Below are 21,332 nucleotides of genomic sequence, written 5' to 3' on the forward strand. Positions count from 1 at the left end.
TGCCTGCTGTGAGGATAAGGTATCTGAGATCAGATCTTTGAAGAAAATCAAATCAGATACTTGATTGCAGATGGCATAGCTGTTAAAAGGACAGACACAAATATATATGAATAGAAGTGTGATGCATTGAAGGCAGAAATGTCAAGAGAAAAATTTCTTTATGAAATAGACTGATTCTTCAGGTAGGAGCTAAAATAAAATGGAGACCCGTTTTTCAAAACAGATCTGAGGATTATCCTTTTTGTCTATCATGGAAAAATATTCATCAATGTGTTCGTATACTCTGGGCTCAGCCAAGTAATTCAATCAAGTAAGTTATCAAAGTGACCTTTGTTCTCGTCTTTCTTAAATCTTGACATGGAAAATGTCACTAGAAAGTTATTTAAGCTCTTCGTCTCTCAGTGGTAGGCTTCAAAATCAATATTGGGTTTTTCTTTCTGAATTCTGACATTGACTAAGGTGTGTACTCTGATATAGACCCAATATAAACAGGTTAGGGCACAGTACACTTCAATTTTTAATAACAAGAATGCTACCAGGAGGACTTATATTTAATGCAAAACTATATACATCTGGTTTCTGGAAAAAATGGGCTTTTTGGAGTTCTGGAATAAACCTTCCTTATCTTGGGAGTTATGTTCAGTATTAGTAGAATTATTAGGGGATTTTCAAAGGCAACTACATTTCTTGTGCTTAAAAAGTCATAGACATTTTATAGAGAGGCAATTGGAAGGAAAAGAAGAAAGTTTTCACCTAATGGGTTACCATGATAAGATTTCAATAAACTTATGACAGGGCTGTGATCCAAATTGATTAATTCTTGGGTCATCCCATCACCTACTTGAAACTTCATTCAGACCTCTCCTGTGATTAGCATTACAAACCAGAATGAAGGCACAATCCATGAAGAGCCCAAGGAGCCTAATTTAAAGAACCAGAATCTAAACGTCAAGCATGTGAAGAAGAAATTATAATAAAATGGCAAAAGAGTGTGGAAAAAAAAAAGCATTCTTGCCTAGAAAAGCAATGTGGTTGGATTTAAGAAGGCTCAGGGATGGTCCAAAGTTCTTCCCTCTTGTTCCTGCATCTTCCCCTCAATTAAAGATGCTGGCAGTAGATGGGATGGCTCACAGAGTGGTCCTCTCAATTTCCTGTACATAGTGCCTACAGCCCCTGTACCTTTCTTCAGTCATTACATTGCGTATACGGATGTGCACTTGATCACCCTAGAGTCTGTATTTACACAACCTGGGAAATAACATCAGAGGACTTCTCAGTCATTCAAGCCATACAGAGTATCAAGTGTTGATTACTGAGGATAAAGACCCTACATCTTTCTTTCTTTCTCTTTCTTTCTTTCTTTCTTTCTTTCTTTCTTTCTTTCTTTCTTTCTTTCTTTTTCTTCTACTTTACTCTAGAATATTTCAAATATCAGAATATTTCAAATAAGCCTATGTTCATTTTTCAAAAAGGAAAAGTTAAAGTAAGCTTTAAAATAGGATGAATTCGAACTCACAGTAAATTTCCAGACATAAACCTGGCAGATAGCTAATTAAAGGGAAGTTTTAAAACAGACATTATACATCTTCCATAAGACAATTTGTATACATAATGAAGCAAAAGAAGAAAAGGAATGACCTACCATCTGATTAATTGCTGCAATCTTCCAGTAAACATCTTTAGTTCAGGTCATTGTTTCCTAATTCATTATTTCATGTAAATCAGGGGCTTTTTACTTCACATTCCTTTAAAAGAAGAAGGAAATCTTTATCTTAGTTGGTAACATTGTTGCAGACTTTCGGTTTGCTTTTGTGGTCATTCTTGGGACAGCCCCATGAGTTAGCTGGTATTAGTCCAAGACAGTGCACCCTAATGAGACACCAGAATCCTCTTGATAGGTCCAGTTTACAATAACCTTCCTCTTAATTCCGTTTTGCATCTGTAAGTCATTTTAAGCACATGCTACTTTGGGAATGTAATCGGAAACATACTCCATTCAAACTGTTGTGTTTTTTTTAATTGTTCTTTTTAAAGATTTTATTTATTTATTGGACAGAGAGAGACACAGGGAGAGAGGGAACACCAGCAGGGGAAGTGGGAGAGGGAGAAGCAGGCTTCCCGCTGAGCAGGGAGCCCGATGTGGGGCTCAATCCCAGGACCCTGGGATCATGACCTGAGCCAAAGGCAGACGTTTAATGCCTGAGCCACCCAGGTGCCCCCAAACTGGTTTTGAATTGACATTTTAGGTTGGGGAATTGCTGTGGGCAATCTATTAATAACTTCTTATCTTGTTTGGATTACACAATTCTTAGAGTCATGTGGTCACTAATGGTCCCAAATAAATTATGACCCATAGTTATTTTGATTCTGATAGTGAAATAAAATGTAGCTTTTATTCTGTATTAATGTTTAGTTCATAATATGAATAGTCCAATTTTCACATATACATGTATGTTTGTATGTTCTGGAATAAGGGCTTATACATAATTGTATGAGTTTATTTTCTTTTAATTCTCTTATAGTATCCTATTTTTAAGATTTTATTTATTTATTTTGAGAGAGAAAGAGTGGGGGGAGGAACCAAGGGGGAGGGAGAGGGACAAGCAGATTCCCCATTGAGCACAAAGCCACATAGGGGCTCAGGGCTTGATACCAGAATCCTGAATCCCAGGACCCTGATATTATGACTCAAGCAGAAACCAAGAGTCAGACGCTCAACCAACTGAGCCACCCAGGTGCCCCTCTTATTACTAGCCTTTAATGCTCATTTCAATCATCACCTCTGACTGGTTAACTGGTATCAAAACCTCAAATGATGCACATTTTAATTAAGAATGCATATTCCTTTAATTTGTTCAATAAAAATACTTTCTAAAAATGTAACAAAAAATACAAACTTCCCGTCTTTTACATTCAGCTAAATTTTTCATTAGATCATAGTCATTGGTAAATGTACTCTTCTGCCAAAGCTGAAAATACTTTTAATTGAAAGAAAGAAAGAAAGAAAGAAAGAAAGAAAGAAAGAAAGAAAGAAAGAAAGAAAGAAAAGAAAACACATCTGTTTTGGGTCCAATTATGAATTGCAGAGAACTATCATTCCTACTTACTAAATAGCTACAGAATTCCCATTTAAGTCAACTTGGCTACACTTGAAAATAACTTAGAATTTAAATGTTACAATTATTTATAATTCATTTTGCTTCTGCACACAAAAATAAGGCTCAATTCAAAAGCAAGCCTAGGGTAGGACATGTGCTTTACAAATCTCTCTGGGTGGTCTTAGCACAGATGACATCAAAGATTGAAAAACTTCATGGGAGGCAGTTTATTTCCCCTTATGTAAATTAATCTTAATTTTGATAGCTTCCTCACCCCTCTACTCCAAAAAAAGATAATCTGTAATAATTCTAAACTTTTTTTTACGTTACCACTTAAATCTTCTAGGAAACCTCAATATAAAAGCATATTTAAGGAATTTCTGAACATAAAATAACTACTTACTTTTAATTCATAAGAATGGGTATAATTAGATCTCAAAGATGGAAGCAGAGAGCATCTATTACTTGTACATTAGCAGAATCAATGACCCAAGGAAATCCAATGATAATTTCTCAGGCAAGATTACTGAGGGTATGACTTTTAGACCTCAAATGCTGTTAATGTTCTCTTGGGAAAGACTAAAGGCTCCCAGTATCAATCTTTAATTTCTAGGCATATCCCTCTGGATACCACCAATCAGTTCCCCCAGTGTAGGTGGCTTTCATGTCGATTTGGAGACAGAAAACATTTCGGTCATTACTTCATGCCATGTATCATTAAAATACATGTGTTATAATTACATATTTCTCAAAAAAAGCAATTAACTAAACCCAAACAATATGGACTGCTGTAAAGAATTCTAATGAGAAAAAACAAAAAACAAAAAAACAATGACCAGTTCTTTTTTAACTCAATTTTGTTAACCAAGCCGTCTTCTCTGGGTTTAGACATGTTTATTTACTGTTATTTAAAATAAAGTCACAAGTAACCTTGCTGCTTATATGAAATTCTCTTCCTCTAAGAATCACCTGATACAGCACATATTCTAACAAAAGCACACATTGCAAGATTGATTTATAAGGGAAAATGACAATATTCAGGTTAGGTAGATGGCAAAGTTTAGCATTCCCTTAAGATTCTGTGTACCTGATGATTTACAATCAGTTGAGTGCATCTTAAATTAAAACTTGTATGTACATCAACACCAAAAACATAAATTCCTGTTCTGTGATTTTGTTCAGTTTGCCTACCCCATTTTTCTGTATTTTTCCATGTAAGTAGTGGTGCTTTTGAGTTCACAAAGCAAAGTATAGAATCCCCACGACTGTGGTGGTTATCAGGATAACCCTAGAAACCCTCACTAATCCTTGACAGGGAGGAAAAAGAAAATAAATTCCGTTTTCTTTCTGCTATGTAGATCTCGGAGGGAGTAGCTCAGTGTACAGGACTCATTCTCCAGCTTTTCTTCTAATAATAAAGAAATTATCCAAACACAGTGTTTGGAATTAATAGAAATGTATTTGAATTCTGGTTTTGCCGCTCCCTAGATGTGTGACTTTGGGCAAGTCATTAACGTCTTTAGACCTCTGTGTTACCTCCCACTAGAATCAGGATAAAAATAAAAATAGTATCAAATTTTGGTGTCAAATCTTAGAGTACATATAATAAGTTGATGAAATAATACATGTAAAGACATTAGTAACTGGCACATGACACTCAATAAGTGTAACTGTTATCATTATTTCTGAAAGTCATTCGTTTTCATCAACTTTATTACAATAAAATTCACCAGTGAGTTTTTATAATGTATACAGTAGCACAAGTAGACAAGTATACAATGTAGACAATAGTCATAAAATAAAACATTTCATTATCCTAAAAAGTTCCTCCATGTAGTTACAGACTTTTGAGACTTGAAGAAATTTTTGTGGCATCTAGTGCAATCTCCTTATATTATAGATGAGGAAATCAAAGACCTGTAAAGAACAGAAAATTATCCGTGCTAACCTATCCATGCACTGTCAAATCTGTTAAATATCTCAAATATTCTTCCTTTGGATTGAGTTCTCTTCTTCTTTACCACATTGGCTCCAGGAAACCACAAGATTCTAGGGAAGGCTAAGCATTCCAAAGAGCAATACAAAGAAATGCAGCAACACAAAGGACCAGGGCCAGTGATCACAGGACCAGGGAACAACAAATATTGCCCTCATTTGGAATGCAAGCACTGAAGAGGTTACTTGCTGTTTTAGTCTGGCAGGACCTATAAAATGTTCTTAATTGTTGGGAGTTCAGAAATTTCAAAAGTGAATATCCAAGGATAATATATTTAAGGAAAAATGAATATGTACTTTAAATAAATAACTATGAATTTGGGAGTGGGATGGGTATACAATAGAAAGACAACATTGTATTTGAAAAACAAGAAAGACTCCACCTACCATAGACACAAAACAAAAATCACATGAGTTTTTGACCAAATCTTTTGTTGTTCTTAGGAGAATCTAATGTTTCTTTGTTAGGAGAAACATTTGCTTATCTCATACGAAGGTTGGATGACCTTGTTTCCCAGCCCTGATTGGACTTTTTAAGCATTATAGAGTATGCCAGTCAAGATCACAGAATTCCAGCACTGCTGGTACCCTTGAAATACAAGGGTCTTACACTTCCTATCACCTTTCCTTCATCAAAAGCCTGGGTGAAAGTATGAAATATATACATGATAGATAAATACGGTCATTTTCTAACATTTTATTTATATTCACTAAAATAATTTTGCAGAACTATGAATCATCTTGTACGTTTTAAGTTGACATCCAAATTTTTCTCATTTTACCTTTAAATATTAGCTTCAAATATGTGTAAAAGCTAGTGATTTTTCTAATATTAACATTTAAAAGGAAAATGTGAAATGGCTCTTTCACATGTTTTCAATGAAATCTAATTATCGTGTGATTAGATGCCCACTATCATCTATTACGAAAAAAATGAACAAGTTATTCTTCAAAAATCTACCATCATTTTTCATCCTGTTCTTGTATTCCCACTCTATGTCCCCATATAATCTTATCCTTATAAAATAAGTTCAGTGTATGAAAATCTTTTCTAGACAATTCTATACAGGTATATTTGTTTATAATATTCTATGATCATCTATGTTGACCAAGGCAAAACAAATGCATTACCAATTTTAATATATAATCATTAAGGACAATAGGTAGAATGTTATTGGGAACACATTGCTTAATGAAATAGATGATGGATGCTGTTGTTTTGTTTTGATTAGTTTGTGTACCCTCTTCTAAAATAAAGCAGGTTTCAAGATCAATTATATTTTTTGTTCTTATGGACATATTTATTGAGATAACTTGTTCTCACATAAATATGTGGGAATGAAAAGAGTTTTGCTACAGCAAAGAAGCTCAATTCATTGAATTCCTTTCAAGTCATAAGATAAAAAATCACATATTGATCACTCATTAAAAATATATCTATAGTGATCTAATTACTAGATTAGTTCTTCATTCAATTTTATTGAAAGCAAAGAATTAGAAGCCACATGATTGGCAAAAGAAATTATTTTCTAGTCATTGGTATCATTTAAATTGTCCTTTTGATTAGGCCCTCACCCAGAGTTAATGCACCATATAGATTCCCTTTGTGTGAAATCTATGACTTTCTTTTGTAAAGTGAGAGAAAAGCAATTATGAAAGAGAAATTAGGAAAGGAGAATAGACAGGAAGCTTCTAGCATGATGCATTGACCACTGGCAAATTGTCAGGCACATCAGTTCTAGGAAACTATACATATGGCAGTTGAAGATTTGGAAATGGATTTCCTTAAGACTATTCCTGCCTGAGTGCCTGGTGAAAAGTCTTAATGGACTCCCAGGGGAAAGCATATCCCAGCATGAAGACCACTGGAGTAACAAATGTAAATCTATTTTATCTATGAAAGATTTTCCTCTATGTTGCTCCTCAGACCTTTATTAATTTACTTCATCAGAAAGCTACATGCTTCCCTAGAACCATCCTCATTGAGATATAATATATCTTGATATTTTTTAATGCTAAAACATGAAAAAAAATCATATACCATTAACTAAGAGTATAATTAACTCAAGCCTGCACATGAGGACCAATTGGAAAAAAAAGGTATCTAAAGAAAGATGTGGCATTTTCTGTAAAGTGGTTATTGAAAAAATTTCAATTAGAGTCCTTTCATTAAAGTCTCTTGCAATAAACTCTTAATAGTCATTTCTACTTGGAAATGTTTGTCAATCCTGAGTAATTAATATATTTTATTATATTATATTAAAAAGATTAGAGAATATTTGTGTTTCTACTTTTATCTTGACTGCTAGGCTCCTGAGAGCCAGATTTAATGTTAATTCATTGTCAGTATTTCTTAACTATAAAATACGCTTCCCCTTTTTCTCATGATTGTATATATATTTTTTCTTATGGCATATATATAATTTATTTAACCTATAATACTCTTTTTTTTAATATTTAAGGTACAAAGGATGGAGGAATGAAAATATAAATAATTAAAATATCCACAATCTAGCCACGTAGCTGAGGAGGCTAATTGTCTTATGACAATTACTATATGTTAGGAAACTGGCAGTTAGTTTATCTTGTTTAATTTCAAATCATTAGGTATGACTTTCAAACACTTGTCAGATTGCAGGAGATTACTATAACATATATTTCATTTATAGAGTTGAAGCTGTTCTATAACTTAATAGCATATCTACACATGGTAACCTACAGCTATTGGTTCCAGATTAGACCAGCTGCCAATACTTGCGACAGGACTTGTGACAACAAGAGTAATCATAGTTGGCAGCAACAGTAGTTTAAAAAACCCCACCTCATTGCCTTGCTCCTACTTTCCACCAATTTTGAAAGAAAAGTTTGCAACTCTTATCTAATACACATAAGTGTCAAGATGTGAAAAATTATCTTCATTAGGACATATCATAGTTAATTGCTTGAAAATTATGTGAATTTTGGGGGGTCTGGCTGGCTCAGTCAGAAGAGCATGGGACTCTTGATCTCAAGGTCATGAGTTTGAGCCCCACATTGTGTGTGGAAATTACTAAAAAAATAAATAAACTTAAAAAAAATGTGAATTTGGAGACTCAGAAGCTCAAAGGTAGAGTCTTGCACCCATTATAATCAATGAGTTCCTAAATTCCAGGATTTAGGTTGTGACACATTCTTAAAAAAAAAAAAAAAAAGGCTAGAAGTATCATTAAAAGTCCATTCATAGTGTTCACAGTGCAAGTGTTTTAGGTAACAGGTTTTTGGATCATTCGAAATTGAGTCATTTATTTTATATATTTTTATATATTTTTAGTATATTAACAGCTTTCTGGATGAATACTAACAATCTTAACTGGAAAACAACAGTTATCACATTTATTATGGTCTAGATGTACATCTAATATGATAGATGGTTGTTTATAGGTTGGGTAAGACCTCATTCTCTGAATGTAACTTTATGGGGAAAATACTTTGAATTTAGGTTAATGTAAGGAAACTGAACTCAGACATCCCTGTGAAATGTTTTAATATTTTCTTTTGTTGATAGATACCACTAGATGATAAACCATTAGATACCTAAGTTCAACAAAGGATTGCAATAAATAATATAGGTATAAATATGATGTTAACTAATGAACTTGTTAATGGCCTATTTACAGAGTAATATCCTGCTTATTTCTTAAGTTCTATCAGACTTATTGTGCAAAAGAAATTAAGTAAAAAATTATAGTTAGTTCTATAGAATATAGTCATTTCAACTCTATTCTGAAAAAAGCTCATGTGTACAGACGTATGTATGAAAATACTGGAAAAACAACATACAGACAAAATGTTAGTAGCTATCAGAATACAGCTAATTTTTATTTCCTTCTTTGTACTTTTCTGTATTTTACAAATGTACTATGTGTACATATATATCTTTCAATACCGATGAATAAAAACAGTCAAATATAAAAAAAATGACAGGATTCTGACTGACAATTTTTTTGTACAAGACAAAGACTTGGAATGGAATATATTCTAAGTTCCAACTCCACTGTTTCTAGCTATATGACCTTACAGGATATTGCTTTATCATATAGTCCAATTGTGATACTGAGAAGATACATTGTAAGGGAGGTGCTGTGTGTCCCTTCAGGACCTTCAGTATGGAATTTTGCTTCTACAGTAGGTTGCATGGCTACTGATGGATTATTAAGAATAAGCATCCCATGCCTAACCTGTTCCCCATCTCTGCAGTCTCCTTACTATTGATTTGGGTGTCCTTTCTCTAGAGCAGACAAAACATGCAATTATCCCAATGAGCAGGAAAGTAATTAACTGGGTAAGAAATATGCCCAGAGTCCATTTTATCCCAAGCATTCGATTAGTTAAGAGTAACCAGGCAAAAGATAAGCAGCCTTCTAAAAAGTCTAATAAGGTAAAAACAGTTGGGACAACCCCCTTATAACATAATAGGAATAAATACAATGACAATAAAGCCATGCTGAGATACCCCAGCTTAAATAATGGAAAGAATGGCTTTACAAAGACAAACTCTGGGACCACCTCCTAATTCTACCAGGCCTGAGGAATAAAGGAGACTCTTGTCCCTAATTCCTATCCCTGGTAACAGATATTATACTGTTAAATAAATGTACTTTTTTCTGGAGAGAAAACATGAAACAATGTGAAGGAAAGGGTCAAGTGGTCAGGACTTGTATAACAATGTGAATAATTGAGTTCTCAATACTGTGTTTAAGAGCATGAATTTTCTAATTGATTTTCTCAAATCTGCTATCCATTCATTCGTTTGTTCATTCACCCATTTACCAAACATGCATTGAGCACCTTTTAGGTGTAAGGACCGATTCTACGAAATTTCAAGCCAGCATTTAAAAAGCAAAAAAGTTGGGGAGGGGAAAATTTTGGCTTTGAATTCTGGTTCTGACATAAACTCTTTGTGTGGGACAGACCCAGGTTTTGGGGCCTGAAGTGTATATAATTTATAGACTCCACTATAAGAAAAAGCATATAAAATTAGGACTACAGGCCCATGCAAGTGAGAAGCCTTGAGGCTGAAGCTTCATCAAATTCACAGAAATCTACCTCTAGAGCTGGATGTGATTTTGTGCTTTAGTTTCCTCCATCCAAGGTCTGAATCCCAACCTCCAGGTAGATGGGATCTGTGTAAGTGATCGCATCCAGGACACGGAAGACATGCGACTCTGTCCAATCTGGAGCTAATAAAAAAAAAAATCTGGATCTGCATGTTTATTGTCTGTGCTTTGTCAGTTTGCTCACCCAGAGACATCCTTGGCATCATCTGCTGAAGCAGTCTACTGGGTGGCCACCCATTATGGGGGCTAAGCTCGCTCAAAGTAAGGTCACCAAAAATACAGGACATCCAATTGAATTTGAATTTAAGATGAACAACGGCTAATTTTTTTGTGTGTAAGCATGTCCCATACAATATTTGAGTGTCTTGAATTTGTTTTTTGTTAAATCTTGCAACTAACTAAAAAAAGCTTATGTTCAATTCTTGGCTCAGGTGCTTATGGCTGTATTATGTGACCTTAAAGCAAGTTATCTGAGACTCTGCTTTTCCGTCTGTTAAACGGGGGCAAAAATGTTTCTGACAGTATTGTTGTGACAGTTAAAGGAGACCATCAATGTATGTAATGTGCTTTGCGCAGTGCCGGGCACCAGGGGGGCTCAGTAAAATGGCAGCTAGCAGTGCTATCGGAGAGCGGGCACGCTGCAGAGTTAGCTGCGTGGCTTCCCACAGCCCACAGCAGCCCATAGCTGCTCCCTTCATTTTTTCCTCCCAGAAAAGTACAGATAGTCTAGCTGATTTCTGAGAAGCCCAGACAAATGCTGGAATGCCCAAGAAAGTTTAAACAACATAGTGCCCTCTGGGAAGGAATAAAGGAGTGCATCTGGCCTTAGGTAGTCTTTTCTGCTCAGTTAATTGGATTCACTGAACCCTCTTTCACAATGACAAAAAGTAAATGTTTGGAATAGAAACCTTTCCTGAGTCTAGTAGAACACCAACATTTCAAATAAACATTTTGATCAAACATTTCATCACATAGATCGTATTTGCCCACAAAGAAGCTTCTGCACCGATGTGCACTGGTTTTCTCCTTCCCAAAATATTTGCTTGGCATTTTCTCGACACGGGTCGAGGACACCAAAAATGAAATCTTTTTCCTTTGTCTTCAGTTTATTTCTTTAACGATCAATTGTAGGACTCACTTTTATTGTATAATGATTTTTTTTTCTCAATGTTTTATTCGGTTAAAGCTAATGGTACATGGTGAGGAATACTTCACTCTGAGTGAATGAAACCTTTTACTTGTTCTTTGGTTAATTTCCTTACATTCAAGCTAGGAACAACTTGAAGGTCAGGCTCTTTCTCCTTCCGATCTTTAGCCCAAGTTGTGCGTCTATAATTGCCCTCTTTAATGGTTTCTTTCTTGACTCTTTTATTTATTCAACAAAATGTTTTGCAGATAATGTTTTTTTTATTTTTTTAAAGATTTTATTTATTTATTCGACAGAGATAGAGACAGCCAGCGAGAGAGGGAACACAAGCAGGGGGAGTGGGAGAGGAAGAAGCAGGCTCATAGCGGAAGAGCCTGATGTGGGGCTCGATCCCATAACGCTGGGATCACACCATGAGCCGAAGGCAGAAGCCCAACTGCTGTGCCACCCAGGCGCCCCTTGCAGATAATGTTTTAACCCTAGGAATACAAAGAGAAATAACTTTCGACCTCCTTTCTCAAGGTGCACCCAGCTTAGAAGAAGAGACAAACAAAGGAGTTTGTCCACTATATTAAAAATTCGGTCACAGAAATATGTCCTACATATCAACGAAGTACAGAAGAAAAAGTATCTAACCGTGCCAGGGGATGGGATAAGGTCAGAAGGAATGAGGACAAAGGAGGTAAGGATGAAGACAAGTTTTAGAGAGTAGATACAGGTTCATTAAGAGGATAGAAATAGCAATTAATTACCAGGAGGGAAAATCACATATATCAGAGAAAGTAGAAATAGCTTGGTGAAGCTGAAGATATATATGAGTAGAAAAGGTATATACAAGGTACATATAAGACTAGAAAAATAGGCTGCACATGGATTTTTAAAAGACTTTCATGGCATTCTGGGGACGTTAGGTTCTACTCTGTAGGAAATTAGGAATCTAGGGCAAGATTTGTGTTATAGAAATATCAGTCTGCCTATAGGTCCTATGGAGGTTGAAGTGTCAGAGAAAGATGGGGCAGGGAAAACAATTAGAAAGCTATTAAAATAATAAAAACAGCAGATGACGAAGGTCTGAGCCAAGGTAGAGACAGTGAGAATGTGGAGGAGAGGATGAATTTAAATGTTATATAGGAAGTAGAGTGAAAAAAAATGGAGACAGGGAAGTCGTGGTTGATTCCTGGATTTCTACATCTCTGTGTGAATCTTATAGAGAAATTGGATTCACACAGACATGTAAACACATACACAACACACCAAAGATAATATGCCTCTCAAAATATGTTGGATGTATACATTGCACTAAAAATTCCTAAGCAAATTGCACCATTAAATGTGTTTAACCATTTATGAATCTGTTATTAATATTTAATTATTATGTTATTAATAGAACATGAGGCTAGAAAGCCACATGGCAATTTTCAGAAAATCTGAGATTACAGATTTTACACCCGACAAGAAGTTGCTAAGGTCTATTAATTTCTTGAAAAGAAGCTGCTCATATATGAAATTGTAGTCTAGTCATTATGCTAAATATGAATACAACTTAATATTTTCCCATTGCTTTTCATTATGTTATTGTTTTGATTTGTAATTGTTTTATTAATTATTAAATATATGCTAAATTATATTTATAATATATTGAGTCATAAAGAATAATACTGAAATGAAGATCCATATATTCTCCTACCCAGCTCTAGAAATGGAATATGGCCAATACTTTGAACTTCTGGTGTGCCCCTCAGTGATCACATCAACTTCCCTTCACACACCCCATCCCTAGGTGACTACAAATTTTGGAATTAATTATCTCCTTACCTTTTTTCCAGTTTAGCCAATATCTTCATATTCATAATCAATAGTTATCATTTTACCTATAAAATAATTCTACATATGTACTCTTAGTGATTTTTATCTTTTGCCAAACAATATATTCTCGTAATTCATCCGTGTTGATGTGCTCATCCTTTGACTCTGATATAGAGGATTTTTTATGAACATATTTTGATTTGTTTATCCATTCACCTGCAGTTTGGCCTATTACAGATATTCCTGCTTTAAACACTCTTGAGTGTGTCTCCTTATGCATATGGTACATGAAAATCATCAGCTGTCGTTAGCTTAGAATTCAGTTTTATCTTTTTCTATCTTTTACTTTCAAAGTTGTGAAAGTACTTATATTTTGGGGATATCTCTTGGTAACTGTACATTGTATAATGATTCTCAATCCATGTATTTAAAAACTTTTTTTTTAAGATTTATTTATTTATTTATTTATTTGACAGAGAGAGAAAGAGACAGCCAGTGAGAGAGGGAACACGGGCAGGTGGAGTGGGAGAGGAAGAAGTGGTCTCCCAGCGGAGGAGCCTGATGTGGGGCTCGATCCCAGGACTCTGGGATCATGCCCTGAGCTGAAGGCAGACGCTTAATGACTGAGCCACCCAGGCGCCCCATATTTAAAAACTTTTACATATATTTATTTGATATTTTCTATTAAGTTTAAGTTTAACTTCAAGAGAAAAATAAAAACTACTATCAAATAGAATCAGAAAGCTGCTGCTATGAGCAGTGAAACATCCTCCTACATTTAGGAGAAAAAATGAAGCTCGATTGATATGAAATTGTTTTTTATAATAATATTTTTTATTATATTTTGTTAGTCACCATACAGTACATCCCTAGTTTTTGATGTAAAGTTCGATGATTCATTACTTGCGTATAACACCCAGTGCACCATGCAATATGTGCCCTCCTTAATACCCATCACCAGCCTATCCCATTCCCCCTCGATTGACATGAAATTTATACTCAGCAACAAGTAAGGAACACTGGGAAGGAAGAATATAAACATAAGGAAATTGTAGCATGTGACTTAAAAAGCAGTGGTTACTGGGAGGAACTAGAGCTCTGTCTGGAGGAAGAAGAAAGAGAGGTGGTATAGAAAGAGAGCTTGTGCTTTTTCGGAAAAGGCTTAATAGTGAAGACTCTTCTAGTTCTGGATGACTGCCCAAGGAATGCATGCATCCAGAGGAACAGAATGTGACAATAGACACATGGTCACACCCTAGGCTAAGGTTGAATGAAATTTACCATAACCACGAGTCAACAGCACCTCAGAATGCCAGGAGGTCCTGAACCTAGGCTGACCTGAACTAATTTGTGAGGTAAAATATATGTCTTTGGGGCGCCTGGGTGGCACAGCGGTAGGTGTCTGCCTTCGGCTCAGGGCGTGATCCCGGCGTTATGGGATCGAGCCCCACATCAGGCTCCTCCGCTATGAGCCTGCTTCTTCCTCTCCCACTCCCCCTGCTTGTGTTCCCTCTCTCGCTGGCTGTCTCTATCTCTGTCAAATAAATAAATAAAATCTTTAAAAAAAAAAAAAGAAGTATATATCTTTGATAGCACCACCATTCTTCTTTCTTGGATGTGTGCCCTTCTTAGGGCCTTCATGCTGTCTGCTGACTACATAGAACACTTATATCCCTGCCAACTAGCTGCACATCCTTTCAACAAACAGACATGTCCATTTTCACATTCCCATGGCAAACTTGTACAATATCCAAGACCGGAAATTCTGTCAGTGTACCCCTAAATTTTTATCAAAGTATAAAATTTATTCTTGTAACTAAACTGCTTTGCTCTGGGTTATAAAAGAACACTTAGTTGAATAGTCTGTGAAAGGTGTAGAAAGCAAGGGAGCAAGAGATAAGTATTGCACTCTGAGGTCAAGCTAACATCGTGCAAAGGCAGAATGTTTACTAAGTCGTATGAAAATTTAGCCTCTTTATTATACAATAGAGCTTAGTGGAGACAGTAAACATTTTTCAGAAAACAGAAGCATGGTACTGAAGGGGTGACAGCTGAAACACTACTGAATTCAGAAGTTCATATGTTTGGGGCGCCTGGGTGGCTCAGTCCTTAAGCGTCTGCCTTCGGCTCAGGTCAGGATCCCAGCATCCTGGGATCAAGACCTGCATGGCTGCTCAGAGGGGAGCCTGCTTCTCCCTCTCCAGCACCCCCCCCCCCAGCTTGTGTTCCCTCTCTCGCGCCCTCTCTGTCAAATAAATAAATAAATAATCTTAAAAAAAAGAAAAGAAGTTCATATGCTTCCGGAGCATCGGAAGCAACGGAACGAGAGGGCAGAGGATGAACAGGAACTTCCTGAGGTCTTCATGAAAACTTGCAATTACACACAGCCCGTTTCAGTTGTTTCAAAAACAGAGACGCTTGCCAGTGTTGTAGCTTGTTGCTCCAGAAGAAGCTTCATGAGTTTGCATTGGCCTGTTTGGCCAACCCTGGCCCAGAGACTGCCGAGCAGTGGAAGGCACTGATCCCAAGCCTGGAGGGTGGTTCGAAGATGAGGAGCTACAGCAGTTTCTTGAGGATACCCAGACCAAGTGTAGCTTTTCAGTATTAATCTCCAAATAGCCCTCTGCTGCTGAGGAAGCTACATCCCCAGCACAGCATGACTGTCCCCGGGTCTGGAGCTGACTTACGCAGAAGTTCTACTGCAGAAGACACTTGGGGTTCCTTTGGATAGAACAATCCAGCTTGGTCGAGGTTTAGATTGCTATTTCAAATTTGACTCTTGGACCATGATAACCTGACCTTGCCTCTGGGAAGGGTGTGATGGGATGATACACATCGAAGCTACACTGTTGACAACCTCATACCACTGCTGTGGCCCCTGTACTATTTTAATTTTTTAAAAAGACTTTATTGATAATTATAATAATCATGGATACTTTTATTGTTAATCATGGGCACTTTTATAGAGATGCAGTCTTATACTACGATAGTGATTATATATGAACATTAAAGTTTTTTTAACCTCCCCCGGAACTCCAGCATTTGTAAGTATGTTGCAAATACCAAATGTCTGAGGATTTCTGTTGTAGATTTCAGCTCTTTCAGGGTAGTGACTGTGCCTGCTTAGTGAATAAAGGCACATGAGTAGTGCTAGAGAAATACCCGTTGAATGAGTGAATGCTTTCCCCTGCCTTGTTTTCTACTAGGGACAATTTGATATATTTGTTTGTGTTAACTCATTTAGGCTGATAAAAGGTGAAAATATTTAGCAAGTAGTTAAATATTTAACAGAAACTCAAAGCCTTATCACAAAGAATCCTATTCAGATGATGAGGAATTTCAGACAAAAGTGTCAGGCTACTGGGGAGCTAGAAATCAGTCATGTAAATTCAGCCTACTTCTTAAATCACAAAAATCAAAGACATGAAATCAGAAGGGAAAATATGTGGCAGGAATCATTTATTTCATCAATTCCTTAAATAAATATTAACACATTCTAAAGACAAACACCACACCTTAATGGGAGGATACTGACAATAAATATAAAAATTAAGAAAATTAAGTAGTATGTTAGAATGTGTTAAGTGCTGTGGAAAAAATACTAAGACCAAAGAAAGGGAGTTCAAGAAAGCAGAACAGAGGAAAATTAAGAATTCATTCATTCAGTTTATTCATTCATTCACTCACATAGGCACTCAGTCAGCAGTTCTCAAGCATCTACTTTGTCCTCAGTATTCAGAATATAAAGATGAATTAGACATGGCCCTGCTTAGTCAAGTTAACATACATGAACAACTGGAACAGCCAAGCTGTTGTTTGTAAATTCTCTAATAAAAATGGGTATAGAATGGTATGGGAGCTTTCAATAACAGCTAGCAATTCAGGGAAGACTTCAGAGATAAACACTATTTGCATTAGATCTTAAGAACTGGGTAAGATTTAATCAGCTGAGAGGAGAGAAAGGACATTCTAGGCAACAAAAACAACTAATGCAACAGCATGGAGATATAAAAAAGGATAGCAATTCAAGGAAAGGTAAAAATTCTGTTGTAGTGGAAGCATAATTACGACAGAAAGCCAACAAGCAGGCAGGTGGTGGAGTCCATTAGGGGTGAAGGAGTAGCTTTGCAGCGGATGAACTTGGAAAGGAATCCGTCTAGCCAATATACATTAAGAGTTTCTACATACCCTGAATGCATTTGTATGCTGCCCTATATTTTGATCATACGAAACAGCAGGCTTAAAAGTACTGTGGAACAAAGCAGTATACTTTTGTGTTTACCATGGGTGTGCTTGGCTTTAACTAGACCCGGAATACAGAAATCCAAACTTACAAAACAGATAAAATAGGATGTGATTATTTTGTGAACAAAGGGATTCTTAACTTTATAAAAGGATTTACGTTCTTTGTTCTCAAGTACAAAAGTAGTGCCTCAGCTTGCCAACTCCCTGGATGTTAGGAGTCTCCCATAATGGAGCTATTCCTGACACGCTCTGACTCTTCAGTGGAACAATTTTTTTTCCTGCTTTGTTTTAAAAGTTAATATATATATATACACAGAACCAACGCTATAGAAGACATGAACTTGTATTTTCAGTATTTTAGTAAACATTGTGTTTAGCTGCCAACCCTCCCCTCTCTTACCTATAAACAAACTGAAGGGCAGAAAGGGAAAGGAATCACTCAAGTAGCCCTTATGGGGTCAGATCAGAACATCCTGGAGTTGGTGCTGGAGAAGCGACAAATAAAGCTGATGGCGGAGGTGAGGGCCCCTGAATTTGTAGGAGACACCGTGGGGGCCATTGGCAGTGTGTAATAGTTGCACCAACATTCCTGGTAATGATGGGGATTTGGGTACAGGAAACGTGAGGAAGCAAATGAGATGATCAAAATCTCATAAGGAATATCTGTATCTGGAAGATAAGCTTACCAAATTCCTTAATATAGTGATGTTTCATGGGAATATAGTGATGTCAGGCAGTGTCTTTATCAGTTGGTATTCCTAAACATTTCAACTTTTAGAGCACTGTTGTATGGGTTAATTTTTTAATTTAAAGACAACACAAACAGGTGGGGAGGATGAGCAAAATGGGTGGAAGGGAGAGGGAGATACAAGGTTCCAGTTATGGAATGAATAAGTCACGGAAATAAAGGCACAGTATGAAGAAAATAGTCAGTGATGTTGTAATAGCATCGCGTAGAGACAGATGGCAGCTACACTTGCGGTGAACACAGTATAATGCATAAACGTGTTGAATCACTATGTTGTACACTTGAAACTAACATATTGTGTGTCAACTATACTCAGATTTTTAAAAAATTTAATAAATTAATTAAAAATAAATAAAAATAACACATAGGATTTGGGAATGACTTCCTCTAGGTATGCTTACCGCCACACCTCTTCAGAATACTAGCGTTAATGCCTTAATTTGTTAAAGGTTCAGTTTAATGTTTGAGTTGATAGATAGCAATAGTTTTAAAAGTAAGATTTAAATATACTAATAAGGGTTCATATACATAAACCATTTACTCTACTGACCAAACATCTGTTTTTCCAAAACACTGAAATATGTGTGTGAGAGTATATCTTCAACATCTAAAGGTAACATGCTTAACAGTACGTTTGCCCCTTAATACCAGAACAAAATGCAAGGATGTCTTTCCTTTTCTTTTCTTTTTTTAAATGAGATATTTTATTTTATTTTATTTTTAATTTAAAATCTATTAATTAACATATAATGTATTATTGGTTTCAGAGATAGGGGCCAGTGATTCATCAATCTTATATAATACTCAGTGCTCATTACATCATGTGCCCTCCTTAATGCCCATCACCCAGTTACTGCATTCCCCCATTGCCCTCCCCTCCAGCAACTCTGTTTGATGAAGAGTCTCTTGTGGTTTGTCTCCCTCTCTGGTTTTGTCTTGTTTTATTTTTAAGGATGTCTTTTTTTAAAACTGATCAACAGTTCTTAGCCAGTACAATATGGCAAGAAGAAGACAAAAGACATAAAAAAAAAAAAAGACAAAAGATAAAATGATAGAAGTAAAATTTTCCTTATTCATAAATTGTATGATTGTTGTTGGGGAGGAAAAATAATTTTTCTCTACTCTCTTTTGTTCTTGGCTGAGACCCCCTGTTTCAAAAGACAGATTAATAGGAGAAAAACAAATAGAAGTTTAATAACATGTGTACTTTCTATATACAGGGGAGATAGCCGAGAAAACTGAGTAATTCCCCAAAATGGCTTAAGCTAACACCTTAAATACCATCTTCAGCCAACTATAGAAGAAAGATGTTGTGGGGGGTGAGAAAAAGGGAGGTCTGTTAATTGGGGGATCATGAGGAAAAGCACAGTAACAAGTAAGAGTGTGGTTGTTAAGCAGATCTAACTCCTTCCCTTCTCCACTGATAAAGAGTTTCTGGAGATATAGTCATCTTTCTATTCCTTGTACAGAGAAGGAGAGACACTCTTACAGATGGGGTTTCCCTAATAAATGTAAATGTTTCTTACAAAAGGGCAACTTCTACTCTGTTTTTCAGAGGTTCTTCTGTGTCTGCACCTTCTTACAAATAATAAACCTAAAATAATTCTTATGCCCAAGGCATATCTGGGGGTGGCAAATTCTGCTCCCCTTCATTGTCTACATAGAAAATACTAAGAAATATTGAAAAAAAGAAAACCCTGCTAGAAAAATTGGTGAATTTAACAAGGTTGCAGAATAAAAGGTCAATATAAAAGCAATTGTATTTCTAACAACAGACGATTGGAAAATTAAGTTAAAACTAAAGCCAAAAAAATTTAACAATGTTTGGAGGAGGCGCCTGACCATGGGTGACATGTTCCAGGGTTCAGAGAGCAAGGGTGGCCGGTCAGCTCCAGGGCTATGAAACCCTTGGGAGGAGAGGTAAGCAATCTTTTTGGAAGCTGCTCCTTTGAGCAGACCCAACAGGATGGCATCTAATATTTTTGGACCAACTCAAGAGCCTTAGAACATACCGAAAAGGACCAATCCTCCAGAGGGGAAAGGAAGTAGTATCTTTGACAAATCAATGCCTGTGTAGGCTCCATGTCTGAACCCACCTGGTGGGAAGGCCAGTGATATTTTTGGGTCCCCACTCTCTGCCACTTCATCTTTGGCACACCCCAAACAAACCCAAGGACCATGTGTTCTCCTGTGAAGGAGAAGTCCCCAAATTGGCCCTTAAAACTGCAATGAGCATCTGTCCCAGAGAAGAGCCAGTGACAAGGGTGGCCCTGGAGAAGTAGGCTGAGCTCAGCATCCCATGCCCATGCCTACGGGTGACAGCCATGAGGCCAGGTTGGGCCCGTGGTCTGCTTCTCACAACAAAGTCCTGAGCCTGCCTGGAGGCAAACCCAGTAACTCCTACAAAGAGAGACTGCTGCTTTCCCTGTAGCCAGCCAAGATACCAGAGAGGTAGGATTTCAAAAAGTTTCCTTTAGCCCAAAGGAGCCAGGTGGGGAGGTGGTCTGCTGTGTACCTGAAGCTGCTGCCCGCTCCGCTGCCATCCCAGAGCCATGGAGGACCCTACCTTCCTGACCGTTGCCAAGATCATGTCCCGATGGGGATACAGTGTGACTTCCCCTGTGTAATACTCCCTTACGACTGCTGACGTGACAGGACTCTATGAGGAGCATGAAGGCAGGTGGTACAAGTTCACGGGGTGGTCTGGTGACGTGGGGCTGCCTACAGTCTCGTCGCACCAGTGCTCTGCTGGCTGACCTGGGGTCCAGGAATCACTAAGTAACAGAGTTTAAAGCCTTGACAAGAAAATAAAAAACAACCTTGTCTGTTGCTGTTGTATCGAGGAGCGAATCTATAACCCAAAACACTAATAGCGGGAGTGAGAGTCTCTGGCCGGCCCCTCAGGTCCTCACACCGTTCACTATGGCACGGTTTCTGACCCGGGGACTGCAGCGGCTGGCCCCCCAGCACCTCCTTTCCAGGCAGCCCCAAGAGTGTTGCTCTGCACCCTTCCTGAGATACCTCAGTTGCTTGTGCTCCACAGCTGTTAACAAAAACCAAAAAGTCGTTTTCAGTCTCAGCATTACGGAAAGATTTTGTGTCCAGACCCTCTGAGGTGCTCCATTGCTGCCATCTAAAAGCTTGGCCAGATCTCATGTGGGAATTTCTGCTTTTCATTTCCAGGCCGATTTTGCTGT

At 37.1% G+C, this 21,332-nt stretch overlaps 1 pseudogene; it reads left to right on the forward strand.

Annotated features, from left to right (window-relative positions):
- The first annotated feature begins 19,987 nt into the window (after window positions 1–19,987).
- Window positions 19,988–20,566, forward strand: LOC123801837 (jupiter microtubule associated homolog 2 pseudogene; annotated as a pseudogene).
- Window positions 20,567–21,332: the final 766 nt, after the last annotated feature.

This window comes from Ursus americanus, chromosome 36, assembly GCF_024610735.1.
Source record: "Ursus americanus isolate L20-20 chromosome 36, mUrsAme1.1.p, whole genome shotgun sequence".
Lineage (NCBI taxonomy): Eukaryota > Metazoa > Chordata > Mammalia > Carnivora > Ursidae > Ursus > Ursus americanus.